Raw genomic sequence first — 17,249 nt, forward strand, 5'->3', positions numbered from 1 at the left:
CAACAACTCCAAATTAGATGGGCTAGAGATATACCAGACCTTCCACCTCTACCTGTTATACTTAAGAAGCTTCCACTCACCATGAGGCATTTGCAGTCGGGTGCTTTGCAGGAGACCCACACAAAATTTTTAAATAGGGCATATATAGCCCCAGTGCAGAGGGCACATTTCGTCCCTAGTGACACAGGATGTTGCTATAAATGTCATAAAACCGATGCAACGTATTTCCACAATTTTTGGGAATGTAGGAAAATTAGGTTCTTCTGGGACAAGGTGACTAACTTCATTAATACCACCTACTCCCTGAAACTCCAGAAGCACCCGACTGCATGCTTGTTTCTTTACTTTGGAGACTGGGATCTCGGACCTAATAAGCGGATTATTATACCGGTGCTCAATATCATACTGACAATGGCTAAAAAATTGATATTAACGCACTGGATACACAGAGGTTCCCCTACCATAATGGAATTAAAAAAAGCTATACTAAATACGCTCTTTTACGAAAGACAGACCTTAAGAACAGATCTTGAGAAGGGTGCACCACGCTTCTATAAGAAATGGGAACTGTATATTAATAGCCTGGATCAGTTAACACAGAGCCGAATTCAAAAAATATTTGAATCTACCACTTGGTACCTCCTCAGACAAGTATCTACCTGAGGTGGCTGTTTGTGTGGACATAGAGAGGACTTCTTCTGTGTGAGATAAATAGTTAGACTAATACCCCTTTTACACCGCCGAAAAATCCGGGTCAGCGGCGGGTCAGACCCGGATCCGCGGCGGTGTAAATGGGGGGTATCCGTTTCCATTTACACGGGTCCTCTACCCAGGTCCTGACCTGGGTAGAACACGGATAGGACCCGTGTAAATGTCGGTGTAAATGGTCCCGCTGCGGGTGCAGGCACCCGCAGCGGGTCCACAGCGTGCAGCGCTGGGGAAGATCTTCCCAGCTGCTGCGGGAGGAGGGGGGTCCCTGCGGCTGCTGAGGAGAGGGGGGTACCTGTCAGCCTGCTGTGCTGGGGGTACGGGGGTGCTAGGGGTGCTGGGGGTACCTGTCCTGCCTGCGGTCGGATCTCAGCGGAGAAGATGATGTGCGCCGCTGCTGTATCACCCCCCTCCCCCCCATCCGGCAGCCGGTCCCTGCGGCGTATGGAGTGTCAGTATCGGCGGTCCCTCCAGCGCATAGGAACTAGTACTAGTTCCCATGCGCCAGAGGGACCCCCGCCACTGACACTCCATACGCCGCACGCCGCAGGGACCGTCTGCCGGGGAGGGGGGGGGGGTGGTACAGCAACGGCGCACATCATCTTCTCCGCTGAGATCCGACCGCAGACAGGACAGGTACCTTCAGCACCCCTTGCACCCCCCAGCACCCCGGTACCCCCAGGTACACCAAGCACAGCAGGCAGGACAGGTACCCTCCGGCACCCCCAGCACCTTAAAAAAAAAAAACACTTAACCTGGGTCAGCCCTGATATATATATATATATATTTTTCTATAAATATATATATAAAATATTATTTAAGGCAGGGCTGACCCAGGTTCAGTGTAAATGGTGCAGACCCAGGTCCGACCCAGGTCAAAGTGCTGTGTAAATGGGGTATAAAGCAGGGTCAGACCCTGGATACTCCAGCATTCAAAGACCAGGGTCCGACCAGGGTTTTTGGTGTAAAAGGGGTATAAATGACCAGAACGCACAAAAGGAAAAAGCTAGATAAGGAATTTCAAAGTGGATTCTGATTTTGTCTGTCGTCTCCCCCCCCCCCCACCCCCCCCACCCTTTTTTCTCACCCATACCCCCCATTTACCTTGATATACCTTTCGATACTTTTCAATAGATTAAAATTTAGATATTTTGTGAGACCAAACTGTTTCAGATAACTTTTGGTTGAATACTGTTTGAACCAACCATAATGGTTACTCCCCAACTAAAGGGGTTGAGAGGGAAGGAAAGACAAGATACTGAGAATTAAGTTGTGATCACATGCGATTTATTCAAATTGACAGAAAGCTAGACAATGGCGCAATAGAATAGAAATGTGATAGCAATATGGAGAGGAACTGCAGACTTGACTCCGGATGTTTTGCTCTTCTATTCCCTGCTTCGCAGCTTTTCCTGTAAATTGAACATGTTTACTGAACGTTATACTGCTTCTCTTATACTATGTAAATGTCTCACACTGTTTACCTTCTGTATATTAATTTACTGAAAAAAAATAAAAAATTGTTTAAAAAAAAAAAAAAAAAAAAATACAGTAATTAGAAAAAAACATGTCCCCTTGCCCCAATTTAGCTGACCTTAGAGAGAGATAAAGTAGAGACTTTGCAAAGTAACCAGTTGCTGATTGGTTGCTAGGGGCAACTGCTCCACTGTATGTATCATGAAGGTTCATACATATCCATCTCTGACTGTAATGTGGAGTAAACAGAGCTACTACAGTATACTGTATAACATGCAGCAGCCAGCACTGTGTCTGTGGCTGCATACACACAATACATGTGCCTGAGCACAGCAGTGCCACACATGGTAGCTCACAGGTACTGTACAGTCTCATTATGGCTGTATAGTCAGAGATTAGTTCAGGGATCTGTATGATCCGTGAACTAATTGAACTACTGAACTATTTGCAGGACTCATGAGTCATCAGGACAATGTAGTTCATTTGGATCCGCAGAGTCCAGACCATGTGTGAGCTCAGCACTGCCATCTTTGGCAGCTAACATGTACTGCCTCCTGTGTATTGCATGAGAGCTGATAACATGGCTGCTGCAGAAGCTCCTACACAGATCCCAGCAGAAGATTTAGCACAGCAGTATGCTCAGGACCCAGTACCAGAAGCAGCAGCAGTAAGTGTTTGGACATCTGAACTAATCATATAATGATAGTATCACATAAAGGTGAGCAGCATGAGCACACATTCTCACTCACAGACACACCACACATAGACTTTGGCTAGGCAGTGCATATTTATATTTTATTAGATTTGTATTTGCTGGGCTTTATTGTACTTTTAACTTTAGATTCAGAAAGTAAAGATCCAGTAAATGAGCCTTATGGAGCTGCTGGGCTCTGTCTGTCTGTTACACTGGGCTCTGTCTGTGTGTTACACTGGGCTCTGTCTGTCTGTGTTACACCTCCCACTTGCTTTACTTCCTGGTGAACTAAATTAACTAATCTTTGCCAGAGCAGTGATCTGAACGATTTAGTTCACTTTGAAGATTAGTTCATTTTGAACTAATCATTCACGAACTACCCATCACTATTATTGAGTATACTCTGGTTTCTCTTCAGATCGAATAAATCTTTCGCCTTTTACTAAAGATTTCCGTGGAGAGGAACAACCATGAGTTTCATGTAATTTTTTGATGCCCGGCTAACGCTGGGCTTGTTCACTGGTTAAATAAAGAGTATAATAGGGATGGCCATCGATCCATCTTCCATCAATGGTTCCCATTGATGCCTATAAACCATTTTAAAGGTTGCCATCGATGGTTCCCACCATTGTCTACTTGCGCATGCGCAGAGGAAGAACGGGGTGGCCGGTGCTTTAGCTATTTCCTTGGATGTATCCAATCTGGCCCCATTGATTTATCCCCTTTCAGTTTTAAGAGTTCTCTCAGGACCTTCTTCTCTGTAAATGTACTTTCAACTACTTTATTTTTATGAATGTCCTTGCAGACTATGTCCCCTTCCACTTTCATTCTGTAGTGAATGAATTTAAGGGGATCTGCTATCGTCTCCATCCACCAAATTTTCACTCTGTCTTAAGCCATATTATTCCTCCATTTGATTTTCTCCTTTCACTTATATACTTGAAAAAAAGTTTTGCCCCATTATCTACTGAAAGGGCCATTTACGCCTCCGTTTCTGCCTTTTCACCCCTGGTTAACTCCTTAGCTTCTTTCCATAAGGTAAGATGTACCTTTTTGTCCTGATTATTTTAAGTGTGCTTGTGTTTTTTACAGGCCATTTTTTTGGGCTTTCACACTAGTTGATAACTTTTTGTGAACCACACTGATTTCGTTTTCCTGGTGTTTTCCTAACTCATTTGACACAAAACTCTGTTGCTTTTAGTATTGCCCTTTTAGTTTTTTTCACACCTCTACTGTTCTCATTTCAATTTCAGAATTGTTTTAGAAGAATAGCATTCTTTTAGAAGATTTTCTTGAATTTTTTAATCTAAAGGCATTTGAATAAACTGATTTGTGTTTTTTTTCCAGTTTTCAATAAAAAAGTACTATGATCAGAATTAGTTAGTATTATTGTTTCATATTTCTAGGTTTTCTGTTTTCTTTAAAAGGTTGTTTTGTTTCCTACATAGCTGACGCAGGGCTTAATTACTAGTGAAATTGAGACATTTCAAATTTTTCATGAATCTTTTAGAATTTGACATTAAATATTGGTATTTTTGTGTTGGTGGAAAAACTGTGGAAGAAAATGATTATGTCTTATATATGATTCTCCGGAATACTTTATTGCTGTGATTTTATTCCCGCACTCTATACCATGGTGATTTCTGTAGACACTCTAGCAAGTTGAAGAACTGGTTTTAAATTACTATTCGACCAATGGAAATGTAATTCTTTCTTCACTTGGTAGACTCATTTGCATACTTACCCATGATGCATCTGATACATTCAAGGTTTTTGTTGTAAAAATATTTACTATTTTGCAATTTAAACGTTTCCTTTTTTTAAATGTAAAGTTGTAAATATATTAGGATTATATTTGTTATATTTAAAAATGGCTAAATATACATGTGTGTTGTCCTCTCTCTTGCTAAACTGAGGTCTATTTGAAACCGGGAAAATATACATGACACTTATTGAGTATACTCTGGTTTCTCTTCAGATCGAATAAATCTTTCGCCTTTTACTAAAGATTTCCGTGGAGAGGAACAACCTTTCATGTAATTTTTTGATGCCCGGTTAACGCTGGGCTTGTTCACTGGTTAAATAAAGAGTATAATAGGGATGGCCATTGATCCATCTTCCATCAATGGTTCCCATTGATGCCTATAAACCATTTTATAGGTTGCCATCGATGGTTCCCACCATTGTCTACTTGCGCATGCGCAGAGGAAGAACGGGGTGACCGGCGCCGGAAGGTTCGCGCATGCGCTATAGGACTATAGCTGATGCACATGTGCAGAAGAAACCTTATTATCCAGCTCGTCAGGTTAGGTAGTTCTATCGTGCATGCGTGCACCTCCCGGCGGCTGCCCGACCCGGGCCCATTCTTACTAGGACTCGGAGAGGGTGTATAGCCGGGCAGCTGGCCAACAGCCAGCAGGGTAAATATATATATATCGACATCGAATGCCATCCATCGATGGCATCAAACTATTTGACCCTCGCCTATTGATGCCCAAAACATCGAGCACTAGGTCCCGACCATCGATGTTTTGGGAACATCGATAGTCGATGGCCATCCCTAGAGTGTAATAGTTTTATTGTAGGTATTGTACGTTAAGAATGGCTATCATTGTGGTTCCTATCAATGGCAATAGTGCAACTGGCCATTGATGTTTTGCCTATTGATGCCTGGTCACCTGTTTTTTTGACTGATTGGCCCATGGGCAGTGGCGTAACTATAGTTCTGCAGCCCCCGAGGTGGCAGGGGGGCGCAGAGAAATTGGGGGTGCCGCCGGGGGGGCAGCGGGGCTATAGTTACCCGCGGTCTGCGTCTCGCCCGGCTCTCTGCCGGGACCTGCCTGACCGTCACGGTCCCGGCCGGCTCCTGCTGCAATGAAAACTGACAATTAGAAAATGGCTGCCCCCATACTGTAGACAGTTTTCTGTCTGCAGTATTGGGGCAGCCATTTTCTAAGAGTCAGTTTTCATTGTAGCAGCAGGAGCCGGCCGGGACCGTGATGGTCAGGCAGGTCCCGACAGAGAGCCGGGCGAGACGCAGACAGCGGGTAAGAAGGGGAGGGCAGGTTAGGTGTGTGCGGGGGGGGGGGAAATAAACGTTCGGCGGGGGCGCTAAATAGTTAAGTTACGCCCCTGCCCATGGGCCAAACAAAACATGGGGGCAGGGCTATGCTCCAAGACCCGGCCCCTTAGGAAAAAAGGTAAAACACAACTACTCATTTAAGCTTGACATCGATGGTGGGAAACCATCTGGTTCTACCCCATCGATAGCTAAACTATTCTACATCGGCCATAAACCATCACTGATTTAAAAGCATCGATGGTCGATGGCCATCCCTATTTTACATTGGTTCCACTTTTGTGCAGTGGTATTATATTAGTTTTTTCCCAGTCCTCTGGGATTGCACCTGTAGCTAGTGACTGGTTGAATTATTCTGTTATTGGTGCTACCAGCACATCCTTTAGCTATTTCCTTGGATGTATCCAAACTGGCCCTATTGATTTATCCCCTTTCAGTTTTAAGAGTTCTCTTAGGACCTTCTTCTCTGTAAATGTACTTTCAACTACTTTATTTTTATGAATGTCCTTGCAGACTATGTCCCCTTCCACTTTCATTCTGTAGTGAATGAATTTAAGGGGATCTGCTATCGTCTCCATCCACCAAATTTTCACTCTGTCTTAAGCCATATTATTCCTCCATTTGATTTTCTCCTTTCACTTATATACTTGAAAAAAAGTTTTGCCCCATTATCTACTGAAAGGGCCATTTACGCCTCCGTTTCTGCCTTTTCACCCCTGGTTAACTCCTTAGCTTCTTTCCATAAGGTAAGATGTACCTTTTTGTCCTGATTATTTTAAATGTGCTTGTGTTTTTTACAGGCCATTTTTTTTGGCTTTCACACTAGCTGATAACTTTTTTGTGAACCACACTGATTTCCTTTTCCTGGTGTTTTCCTAACTCATTTGACACAAAACTCTGTTGCTTTTAGTATTGCCCTTTTAGTTTTTTTCACACCTCTACTGTTCTCATTTCAATTTCAGAATTGTTTTAGAAGAATAGCATATTTTTAGAAGATTTTCTTGAATTTTTTAATCTAAAGGCATTTGAATAAACTGATTTGTGTTTTTTTTTCCAGTTTTCAATAAAAAAGTACTATGATCAGAATTAGTTAGTATTATTGTTTCATATTTCTAGGTTTTCTGTTTTCTTTAAAAGGTTGTTTTGTTTCCTACATAGCTGACGCAGGGCTTAATTACTAGTGAAATTGAGACATTTCAAATTTTTCATGAATCTTTTAGAATTTGACATTAAATATTGGTATTTTTGTGTTGGTGGAAAAACTGTGGAAGAAAATGATTATGTCTTATATATGATTCTCCGGAATACTTTATTGCTGTGATTTTATTCCCGCACTCTATACCATGGTGATTTCTGTAGACACTCTAGCAAGTTGAAGAACTGGTTTTAAATTACTATTCGACCAATGGAAATGTAATTCTTTCTTCACTTGGTAGACTCATTTGCATACTTACCCATGATGCATCTGATACATTTCAAGGTTTTTGTTGTAAAAATATTTACTATTTTGCAATTTAAACGTTTTCTTTTTTTAAATGTAAAGTTGTAAATATATTAGGATTGTATTTGTTATATTTTAAAATCTCTCTTGCTAAACTGAGGTCTATTTGAAGCCGGGAAAATATACATGACACTTATTGAGTATAGTCTGGTTTCTCTTCAGATCGAATAAATCTTTCGCCTTTTACTAAAGATTGCCGTGGAGAGGAACAACCATGAGTTTCAAGTAATTTTTTGATGCCCGGCTAATAGTGATGGGTAGTTCGTGAATGATTAGTTCAAAATGAACTAATCTTCAAAGTGAACTAAATCGTTCAGATCACTGCTCTGGGAAAGATTAGTTCATTTAGTTCACCAGGAAGTAAAGCAAGTGGGAAGTGTAACACACAGACAGACAGAGCCCAGCAGCTCCAAGGCTCATTTACTGGATCTTTCCTTCCTGTATCTAAAGTTAAAAGTACAACAAAGCCCAGCAAATACAAATCTAATAAAATATAAATCTGCACTGCCTAGCCAAAGTCTATGTGTGGTGTGTCTGTGAGTGAGCATGTGTGCTTTTGCTGCTCACCTTTATGTGATACTATCATTATATGATTAGTTCAGATGTCCAAACACTTACTGCTGCTGCTGGTACTGGGTCCTGAGCATGCTGCTGTGCTAAATCTTCTGCTGGGATCTGTGTAGGAGCTTCTGTAGCAGCCATGTTATCAGCTCTCATGCAACACACAGGAGGCAGTACATGGTAGCTGCCAAAGATGGCAGTGCTGAGCTCACACATGGTCTGGACTCTGCGGATCCAAATGAACTACATTGTCCTGATGACTCATGAGTCCTGCAAATAGTTCAGTAGTTCAATTAGTTCACGGATCATACAGATCCCTGAACTAATCTCTGACTATACAGCCATAATGAGACTGTGCAGTACCTGTGAGCTACCATGTGTGGCACTGCTGTGCTCAGGCATATGAATTGTGTGTATGCAGCCACAGACACAGTGCTGGCTGCTGCATGTCATACAGTATACTGTAGTAGCTCTGTTTATTCCACATTACAGTCAGAGATGGATATGTATGAACCTTCATGATGCATACAGTGGAGCAGTTGCCCCTAGCAACCAATCAGCAACTGTTTACTTTGCAAAGTCTCTACTTTATCTCTCTCTAAGGTCAGCTAAATTGGGGCAAGAGGACATGTTTTTTTCTAATTACTGTATTTTAAAAGCAGAAAAAAATTGACTTATTAAATTACTCTGAATTTGGGTATTTTACTTGCATATTATGGAAGGTAAAATAATAACCACAATGGGATTAATATTACAGAGCTAAACAATAAGCATGTCACTAGAAGGGTCCTGTATAACTTATTGCTTTTGTAAACTAGAAAATAATCTGATTTATTAAACATACAGTATATAATCATTCTAATAAGACTATAAATCCTACAATGAGCTGGTATTACAATGCCTGCTCTGTGTGTCATAATCTAGTCTAGTTCATCTAGATCCATGCACTCCTCTCAGTCTCTGAGTCAGTGCTGGAATAATGAACTAAATGAACTAGATGAACTAATCTTCTGATCTAATCTTTTGGGTGAACTAGATCATAATGAACTAGTCACCAAAACGAACTAGATTTCCCATCACTACCGGCTAATGCTGGGCTTGTTCACTGGTTAAATAAAGAGTATAATAGGGATTGCAATCGATCCATCTTCCATCAATGGTTCCCATTGATGCCTATAAACCATTTTATAGGTTGCCATCGATGGTTCCCACCATTGTCTACTTGCGCATGCGCAGAGGAAGAACGGGGTGGCCGGTACCGGAAGGTTCGCGCATGCGCTATAGCTCATGCGCAGAAGAAACCTTATTATCCAGCTCGTCAGGTTAGGTAGTTCTATCGCGCATGTGTGCACCTCCCGGCGGCCGCCCGACCCGGGCCCATTCTTACTAGGACTCGGAGAGGGTGTATAGCCGGGCAGCTGGCCAACAGCCAGCAGGGTAAATATATATATATATATATCGACATCGAATGCCATCCATCGATGGCATCAAACTATTTGACCCACGCCTATTGATGCCCAAAACATCGAGCACTAGGTCCCGACCATCGATGTTTTGGGAACATCGATAGTCGATGGCCATCCCTAGAGTGTAATAGTTTTATTGTAGGTATTGTACATTAAGGATGGCTATCATTGTGGTTCCTATCAATGGCAATAGTGCAACTGGCCATTGATGTTTTGCCTATTGATGCCTGGTCACCTGTTTTTTTGACTGATTGGCCCATGGGCAGTGGCGTAACTATAGTTCCGCAGCCCCCGCGGTGGCAGGGGGGTGCAGAGAAATTGGGGGTGCCGCCGGGGGGGCAGCGGGGCTATAGTTACCCGCGGTCTGCGTCTCGCCCGGCTCTCTGCCGGGACCTGCCTGACCGTCACGGTCCCGGCCGGCTCCTGCTGCAATGAAAACTGACAATTAGAAAATGGCTGCCCCCATACTGTAGACAGTTTTCTGTCTGCAGTATGGGGGCAGCCATTTTCTAAGAGTCAGTTTTCATTGTAGCAGCAGGAGCCGGCCGGGACCGTGATGGTCAGGCAGGTCCCGACAGAGAGCCGGGCGAGACGCAGACAGCGGGTAAGAAGGGGAGGGCAGGTTAGGTGTGTGCGGGGGGGGGGGGGGAATAAACGTGTGTCGGGGGGCGCTAAATAGTTAGTTACGCCCCTGCCCATGGGCCAAACAAAGCATGGGGGCGGGGCTGTGCTCCAAGACCCGGCCCCTTAGGAAAAAAGGTAAAGCACAACTACTCATTTAAGCTTGACATCGATGGTGGGAAACCATCTGGTTCTACCCCATCGATAGCTAAACTGTTCTATATCGGCCATAAACCATCACTGATTTAAAAGCATCGATGGTCGATAGGGCCATCCCTATTTTACATTGGTTCCACTTTTGTGCAGTGGTATTATATTAGTTTTTTCTCAGTCCTCTGGGATTGTACCTGTAGCTAGTGACTGGTTGAATTATTCTGTTATTGGTGCTACTAGCACATCCTTTAGCTATTTCCTTGGATGTATCCAATCTGGCCCCATTGATTTATCCCCTTTCAGTTTTAAGAGTTCTCTTAGGACCTTCTTCTCTGTAAATGTACTTTCAACTACTTTATTTTTATGAATGTCCTTGCAGACTATGTCCCCTTACACTTTCATTCTGTAGTGAATGAATTTAAGGGGATCTGCTATTGTCTCCATGCACCAAATTTTCACTCTGTCTTAAGCCATATTATTCCTCCATTTGATTTTCTCCTTTCACTTATATACTTGAAAAAAAGTTTTGCCCCATTATCTACTGAAAGGGCCATTTACGCCTCCGTTTCTGCCTTTTCACCCCTGGTTATCTCCTTAGCTTCTTTCCATCAGGTAAGATGTACCTTTTTGTCCTGATTATTTTAAGTGTGCTTGTGTTTTTTACAGGCCATTTTTTTTTGCTTTCACGCTAGTTGATAACTCTTTTGTGAACCACATTGGTTTCCTTTTCCTGGTGTTTTCCTAACTCATTTGACACAAAACTCTGTTGCTTTTAGTATTGCACTCGGCCTTTTGGCTAAGATCAAGTCTAGTATCTGTTCTTATCAGTGGGTATGGACTGGCCTCTGGCAGAGAATAGAGAAAGGCTGGACTGAGTAGCTGCTCTGATGGGCGGAGGGTGTGGGACCCCTCTTTTTTGCCTGGGAGTGGTGAAAAGTCTGGCTGAGTACCTTCACCTCTGCCAGTGGTAGGAGGTGTTGTTTCCGTAAACCCACTGGTGAGAGGGGGGGAGAAACACTGGGCCTAGTAGTTTGACTCTCTTGACGGGGTTCGTAGCCCCCGAAGGATGAGACAGCGAAAGGCTCAGTCTAGTATCCATTCCCAAGGACCGGAGAAAGGCTGGGACTGAGTAGATGGCTCCTGTTCCAGAGGTTCGTAGCCTCTGATGGGGAGACCGCGAAAGGCCCAGCTTAGTACCCTAACCTTGGGATCGGAGAAACACTGAGACTGAGTAGATTGCTCTTCCGAGGGGGTCGCAGCCCCTAAGGGAGTCAGTCGAAAAGCCCAGTGGAGTACCCATTCCCATGCCAGGGGTTGAAAAGTGCCCTACGATGGGAGCAGAGAAACACTTGGTCGGACGCTGATCGGTCGGCTGCCGAGGGCCCGAGGCTGCACTGTGCCCCCGGGGAAACTCGGGGGTGCTGAACCTGCACGGGTGATCCCAAAAATCACCTTGCACAAGTAAGCACTAGCACTGCGCACTTCCCCTTAGGTTAGGCTACACGTCCTTACAAGTTACGGTTCAGGAGAGCAGGAAGCTGGGTAGTGATAGAGGTGTGTGGGCATACGGTGGGGGTGTGTGTGCCGCGAATCGCAGGAGGGGGCGCGGTGGGTTGCCGCGAATCGCGGGAGGGGGGGTCGCGGGGGTTGCAGCGAATCGTGGGAGGGGGGGGGGTGCCGTGAATTGTGGGAGGGGGGGGTCCCGCGAATCGCCACAAGAAAAAATAAACACAGAAAGGTCAACACATGTAAATGTTGACATAAGTGTGGCACTTCATTGGTGTCCATGTCGACACATGAGAATGAATATGAAAACATTCAAAAATTTAAAAATAAATCTTCAAAAACTCATGTCAACCTTTTTCATTGTCGACCATAGCCATGTCAGTGTTTTGCATGTGCCATTTAATCCTGGGCTTGCCATGAATCGCGGGGGGGGGGGAGGTGGGTGGTGTCCGCGAATGATGGGAGGGGGGGTCGCGGGGGTGTTCCGCGAAGTGCGGGAGGGGGGACGTGGGGGTGGATGCCGCGAATTGCGGGAGGGGGGGGTCGTGGGGGCGGTGTTGCCACGAATGGCGGGAGGGGTGGGTCACGGGGGGGGGGGGTGTGCTGCAAATCGTGGGAGGGGGGGTCGCCGGGGTTGCCGTGAATCGTGGGGGGGGGGGGTCCCGCGAATCGCCACAAGAAAAAATAAACACAGAAAGGTCAACACATGTAAATGTTGACATAAGTGTGGCACTTCATTGGTGTCCATGTCGACACATGAGAATGAATATGAAAACATTCAAAAATTTAAAAATAAATCTTCAAAAACTCATGTCAACCTTTTTCATTGTCAACCATAGCCATGTCAGTGTTTTGCATGTGCCATTTAATCCTGGGCTTGCCATGAATCGCGGGGGGGGGGGAGGTGGGTGGTGTCCGCGAATGATGGGAGGGGGGGTCGCGGGGGTGTTCCGCGAAGTGCGGGAGGGGGGACGTGGGGGTGGATGCCGCGAATTGCGGGAGGGGGGGGTCGTGGGGGCGGTGTTGCCACGAATGGCGGGAGGGGTGGGTCACGGGGGGGGGGGGGGTGTGCTGCAAATCGGGGGGGGGGGGTCGCCGGGGTTGCCGTGAATCGTGGGGGGGGGGTGCAACATGAACGATGGATCAGGGAGGGGGGGAAATGTCGCGAATCGCGCGGGGGGAGGGGCGCTCCCCTGGTGGCTGTGGAGTAGGTTCCTGGGAAACATGGGGAGGCAGAGGGTGTCTGGCATTGTGGGCTCACTGGGCTGGTTCTCTGTCATGTGAGTCAGTCATGTGAGTCAGAGGCTCCACCCAGCGTTACAGACACACTCACACACTTTGAGTGAACGGTACTCAGATGGGACGTCAAAAGTAGGGATGGTCATTGGTTTGTCATCAGTCACTGTTTGCCATCAATGGAAACTGTAGAAAGAACCATGAATGATATGAAACTACATTAAATTGACGGTTCCTTCCATCAAGTTTATTTTTCTTGAAGCCGAGGTGCATGGCTTCATCACCCAGTAAAGTTCAAAAATCATGCTGGGGTTATAGAACGTTGGACCCTTTCCAAAAGGAAAAGGGCCCCATTACTCCCCACTCCTTCAGAGTCAGCAAGTCTACTGGGGGCAAAAGAGGATCTACAAGGCTCCCCTTTGTTGATGCTCAGAGGGACACATTGAATAATGACCCCCAAACTAAAGAGCCCCTTAGGAGGCAAGGGTCCTCAGGTGCTGCACTCAGTTTTTAAAGGGCAAAATGTGCAATGCCCCTTAAGCAGCTCCCTGCTAATGCAGTTTGCCTGTTCTATTCACGTTAAGTGGAGAAGCCCAGCACCTCTGTAGTTGCGGGGCACACCCGCATCAATGACCTCATTGCCAGACAAGCCACCAAAAATTATGGCCATCCCGCCCATAATAGTGACACCAGCAGGGCCACGCCAACTCCCCCATTCAGCCATGCCCAATTTTCGAGAGCTCACGGACCAAGCTCGTGCTGCACCTGCGCCCTATCTGTAGGAATCACTAGTAAGAGTCTCACCAATAATATTAATAATGATATTTATATAGCGCTTTTCTCCCAATAGGACTCAAAGTGCTTTACCAATTGTCTTTACAGCTCAAAGTACAAAACAAGCTTAACAGTAGATATCAGTGAAATGCTTGAGTAAATAGGAACGTCTTTAGTCTATTTTTAAAGGATTCTACAGTGGGGGCTTCTCGCACTGTGCGAGGAAGAGAGTTCCATAGAGTTGGAGCAACAAAGTTGAAAGCTCGACCCCCAGATGAATTCAGGGAAATTCTGGTTACTGTTAGTAGTCCTTCTTCAACAGATCGTAGTAATCGAGTAGGACAGTAAGGAATTAGAAGCTGCTGCAGGTACTTTGGGCCCTGGTCATGTAGGGCCTTGAAAGTGAGTAAGCCAATCTTGAAAACGATTCGCCATTTTACAGGTAGCCAGTGAAGGGCGTAGAGAATGGGAGTTATGAGGCAGGAGCGGGGCTGGTTAGTTAATAGTCTGGCGGCTGCATTTTGTACAAGCTGCAAGCTTTGCAATACCCCACAAGAAATCTGATACCCAAAAAACATGAAGGGTGCAAAAAGTAAACAAAAGTACTTAAATAAGCTCTAACCAGGAAAAATATCCTTACTCTAGCTAAAAAGCTAGGGCAAAAGAGTATAGAGCATCCTGAAAAACAAAGTGTTCTTGGCAAAGTGCCTTACTAGTTCATAGTGAAAATCCCGAAACATCAGTGCATTTCCAGGCACCCGTGGTTCTGCTTCAGTCTATTTATACCCCTTTCACACCAGAAATTGCATGGACCCACCCGGGAATATGGCCCAGGGATCATGCCGGCCATTCCCAGGTTGGCCCCTTTCACACCAGAAAAGTCCCTGCATTTTCTAGTGTGTGAAGGGGGCGAGGAGGAGGCCATCAGGAGGTGGGTTGATGGCAGCAGGCAGGCTGGGGATCCACGAGTACTCACCCGTTGCTGGTCCTCGGTGCAGGCCGGGGATCCACACAGGCGGCGGACGCAAATGACAGGACAGGCGGCGGATGAAGATGACACAGCTCACCGGCGCCCTCACTGCCGCCGGAGAGCTGCGTCATCTTCATCCGCCGCCTGTCCTGTCATTTGTACCCGTTGCCTGTGTGGATCCCCGGCCGGACAGCACACCGAGGATCGGCAACCCGGGTAAGTACCCCCCACCCCATTCACACCAGCCAGGTCCCCGGGTTGAACCTGGGAGCAACCCTGCTCCATAGCCAGGATTTTGGCCTGGGACCTTACACACCAGCGCTAGTCGGGGGTTGTTCCCGGGCCCAACCCAGGAAATTAGGCTGGTGTGAAAGGGGTATTAGTCTGCAATGTGGGACAGTGTGATATGCCTTACTAACCTCTACATATGCTACATCTATCCCCCCCCCCTCCCCCTAATCTATTAATTTAGTCACTGAATCAAAAAGTCAATAAGATTTGTTTGACATGATCTCCCACCAGTAAATCCATGCTGCTTAGAATCCTATAAGTTGTTTGTTTTCAAGATATTCCACAACTCATTCGTTCCCCTACTACTGATCTAAGGTTTACTCATCTGTAATGACGCTTCTTTCTTGCTTCCGCATTTGTACAGTGGTATTAAATTCATTCTTTTTCAATCCTGGGATTACACCTGTAGCTAGTGACTGATTGAATAATTATTTTATACCCCGTTCACACTGACAAATATTTCCCAGGTTATTGAACGTGCATCAACCCGGGGAATTTTGGAAGGGTCCTGGTAGATTATCCCAGGTCCAGTGTTCCGGGACTTCAACCCGACCTTGACCAGGGTTGCACCTGGAACACTCACAGGTCCAGTCACAGTGTGAACGGCTATCTCGGGTTGATGCGACCTGGGTCCTGTTCACTGCACTGTAAAGGAGCCGCTGGGAGATACTGTCAACTCCCAACAACACCCCGGCCCGCCTCCAGATTACGTCACTTGCCCGGCATTTTGCTGGGTCGGGTGGCTAGTGTGAAAGCGCTTGCAAGCCGGCTCGCACCCGAGATTTTGTCCCTGGCTTGCGATCCGGCTTGCAAGCACTTGCGTATGTGAAAGGGCTAATAATGGTGCTACCAGCAGATCCGTTAGCTCTTCCCTTGGATATATTCCATCTGGCCCCATTGATTTATCCATTTTCAGGTTTGAGAGTTCTGTCCGGACCTTGGCCCTCATTCTGGTTGGCTTGCAAAGCAGCGTGATTTCACTGCTTTGTGAGCCTTGTAGCGCCGCCTGCCGTTCACCCGAACTCCCGCCCCATGCTATTCGCATATTTTCCCCGCAGTGCTGTGAATGGATGATTTGCCTCTGTTTACATGGTGACTCCCAGCATTTTCTTGGGTACATCCAGGAAGCACTGGGCGTTCACCTCCGCACAGGGCAGTGTCCAACACCGGAAGCCACCACTGGCCGGGCGAGCGCAGCACCCGGTAAAATGGACCCCCCGTGAGCTACCAACCGGAGCCCAGGAGACCCCCTGGTACGGCAGCCGCCAGCGCCGCTCAAGCCACTGGAGAACCCCGCCCAGGGGACCGGGTCAGGCTGGCAGAGGGAGCCATATGTGCTGGGCTGCAGCAGGTGGGTGCAAAAATGTTGTGCCATGGGGCGGGCGGCCTGACCCCTAAATCCATCCCTGTGTTTAGGGGAAACCCCCTGATGTCATTTTGAATCTCTTCTCACCATCCCCAAAGTTGTACAGACTGTACTCAAGGGGCTTAGTGTTCAGACCAGTGCGGTCCCATATCCCGGGATCCCTGGATGCGTCACAGATGTGACTGGAGAATCTTGGGACACAGGGTCAATGTTTAGATAAGACCAGATATGAGTTATATAATTCATAATAATATAAAAATTGTTATTCTGTATTTTGCACTAATTATTTCACCTTGTTGCAACTACCTGTGCCACGTTCTGTTTAATAATAGTGTATGTGTCATGTTCCTACTTGACTTCCTATCTGTGTCAGGATTGACTGACAGGCACCCACAGAGAAACCTGCAGCTGACTCTCCCCTCCCACTAGCTGCCGCTGTAGAATCACTGACTGAGCTGCTCTGAGCCGAAGCCTTTACTGCTGGTGTGCCTTATTTGCATGCCCATGATGCACCACGGCCATCGGAGCACGTTCCTTCTTTTAATCACGTTTATAAATCTTTGCATGTAAAGCAAAATCCTGATGCAAAGTACTGCTGTAGCGTCTCGTGGTCTGAGGGAGAATTGAACATTCTGTGTATGAATGTGTTCTCTCCATGAGTGTGATAGAGTCCACTTCCGGTTGGGCTGGTGCTCCGGGCAGCATTCAGTATACTCTGGTTTCTCTTCAGATCGAATAAATCTTTCGCCTTTTACTAAAGATTTCCGTGGAGAGGAACAACCATGAGTTTCATGTAATTTTTTGATGCCTGGCTAACGCTGGGCTTGTTTATTGGTAAAAAGCAGAT

At 46.0% G+C, this 17,249-nt stretch overlaps 1 protein-coding gene and 4 non-coding genes across 5 annotated transcripts in view; all 5 read left to right on the forward strand.

Moving 5' to 3' along the window:
- The window catches only part of ARMH1 (armadillo like helical domain containing 1), a 133,565-nt gene that overhangs the window by 87,360 nt on the left and 28,956 nt on the right, over positions 1-17,249 (forward strand). The window lies entirely within an intron of this gene.
- On the forward strand, positions 3,277-3,391 carry LOC146030037 (U5 spliceosomal RNA). Its single transcript, XR_014455551.1, has one exon. It is a non-coding gene; the product is annotated as a U5 spliceosomal RNA (small nuclear RNA).
- LOC146030043 (U5 spliceosomal RNA) lies at positions 4,837-4,946 on the forward strand. The gene has a single exon (XR_014455557.1). It is a non-coding gene; the product is annotated as a U5 spliceosomal RNA (small nuclear RNA).
- LOC146030041 (U5 spliceosomal RNA) lies at positions 7,601-7,717 on the forward strand. The gene has a single exon (XR_014455555.1). It is a non-coding gene; the product is annotated as a U5 spliceosomal RNA (small nuclear RNA).
- Positions 17,113-17,227, forward strand: LOC146030039 (U5 spliceosomal RNA). The gene has a single exon (XR_014455553.1). It is a non-coding gene; the product is annotated as a U5 spliceosomal RNA (small nuclear RNA).

The sequence above is a fragment of the Crinia signifera genome, chromosome 8 (assembly GCF_055691185.1).
Source record: "Crinia signifera chromosome 8, ASM5569118v1, whole genome shotgun sequence".
Taxonomy (NCBI): Eukaryota; Metazoa; Chordata; class Amphibia; order Anura; family Myobatrachidae; genus Crinia; species Crinia signifera.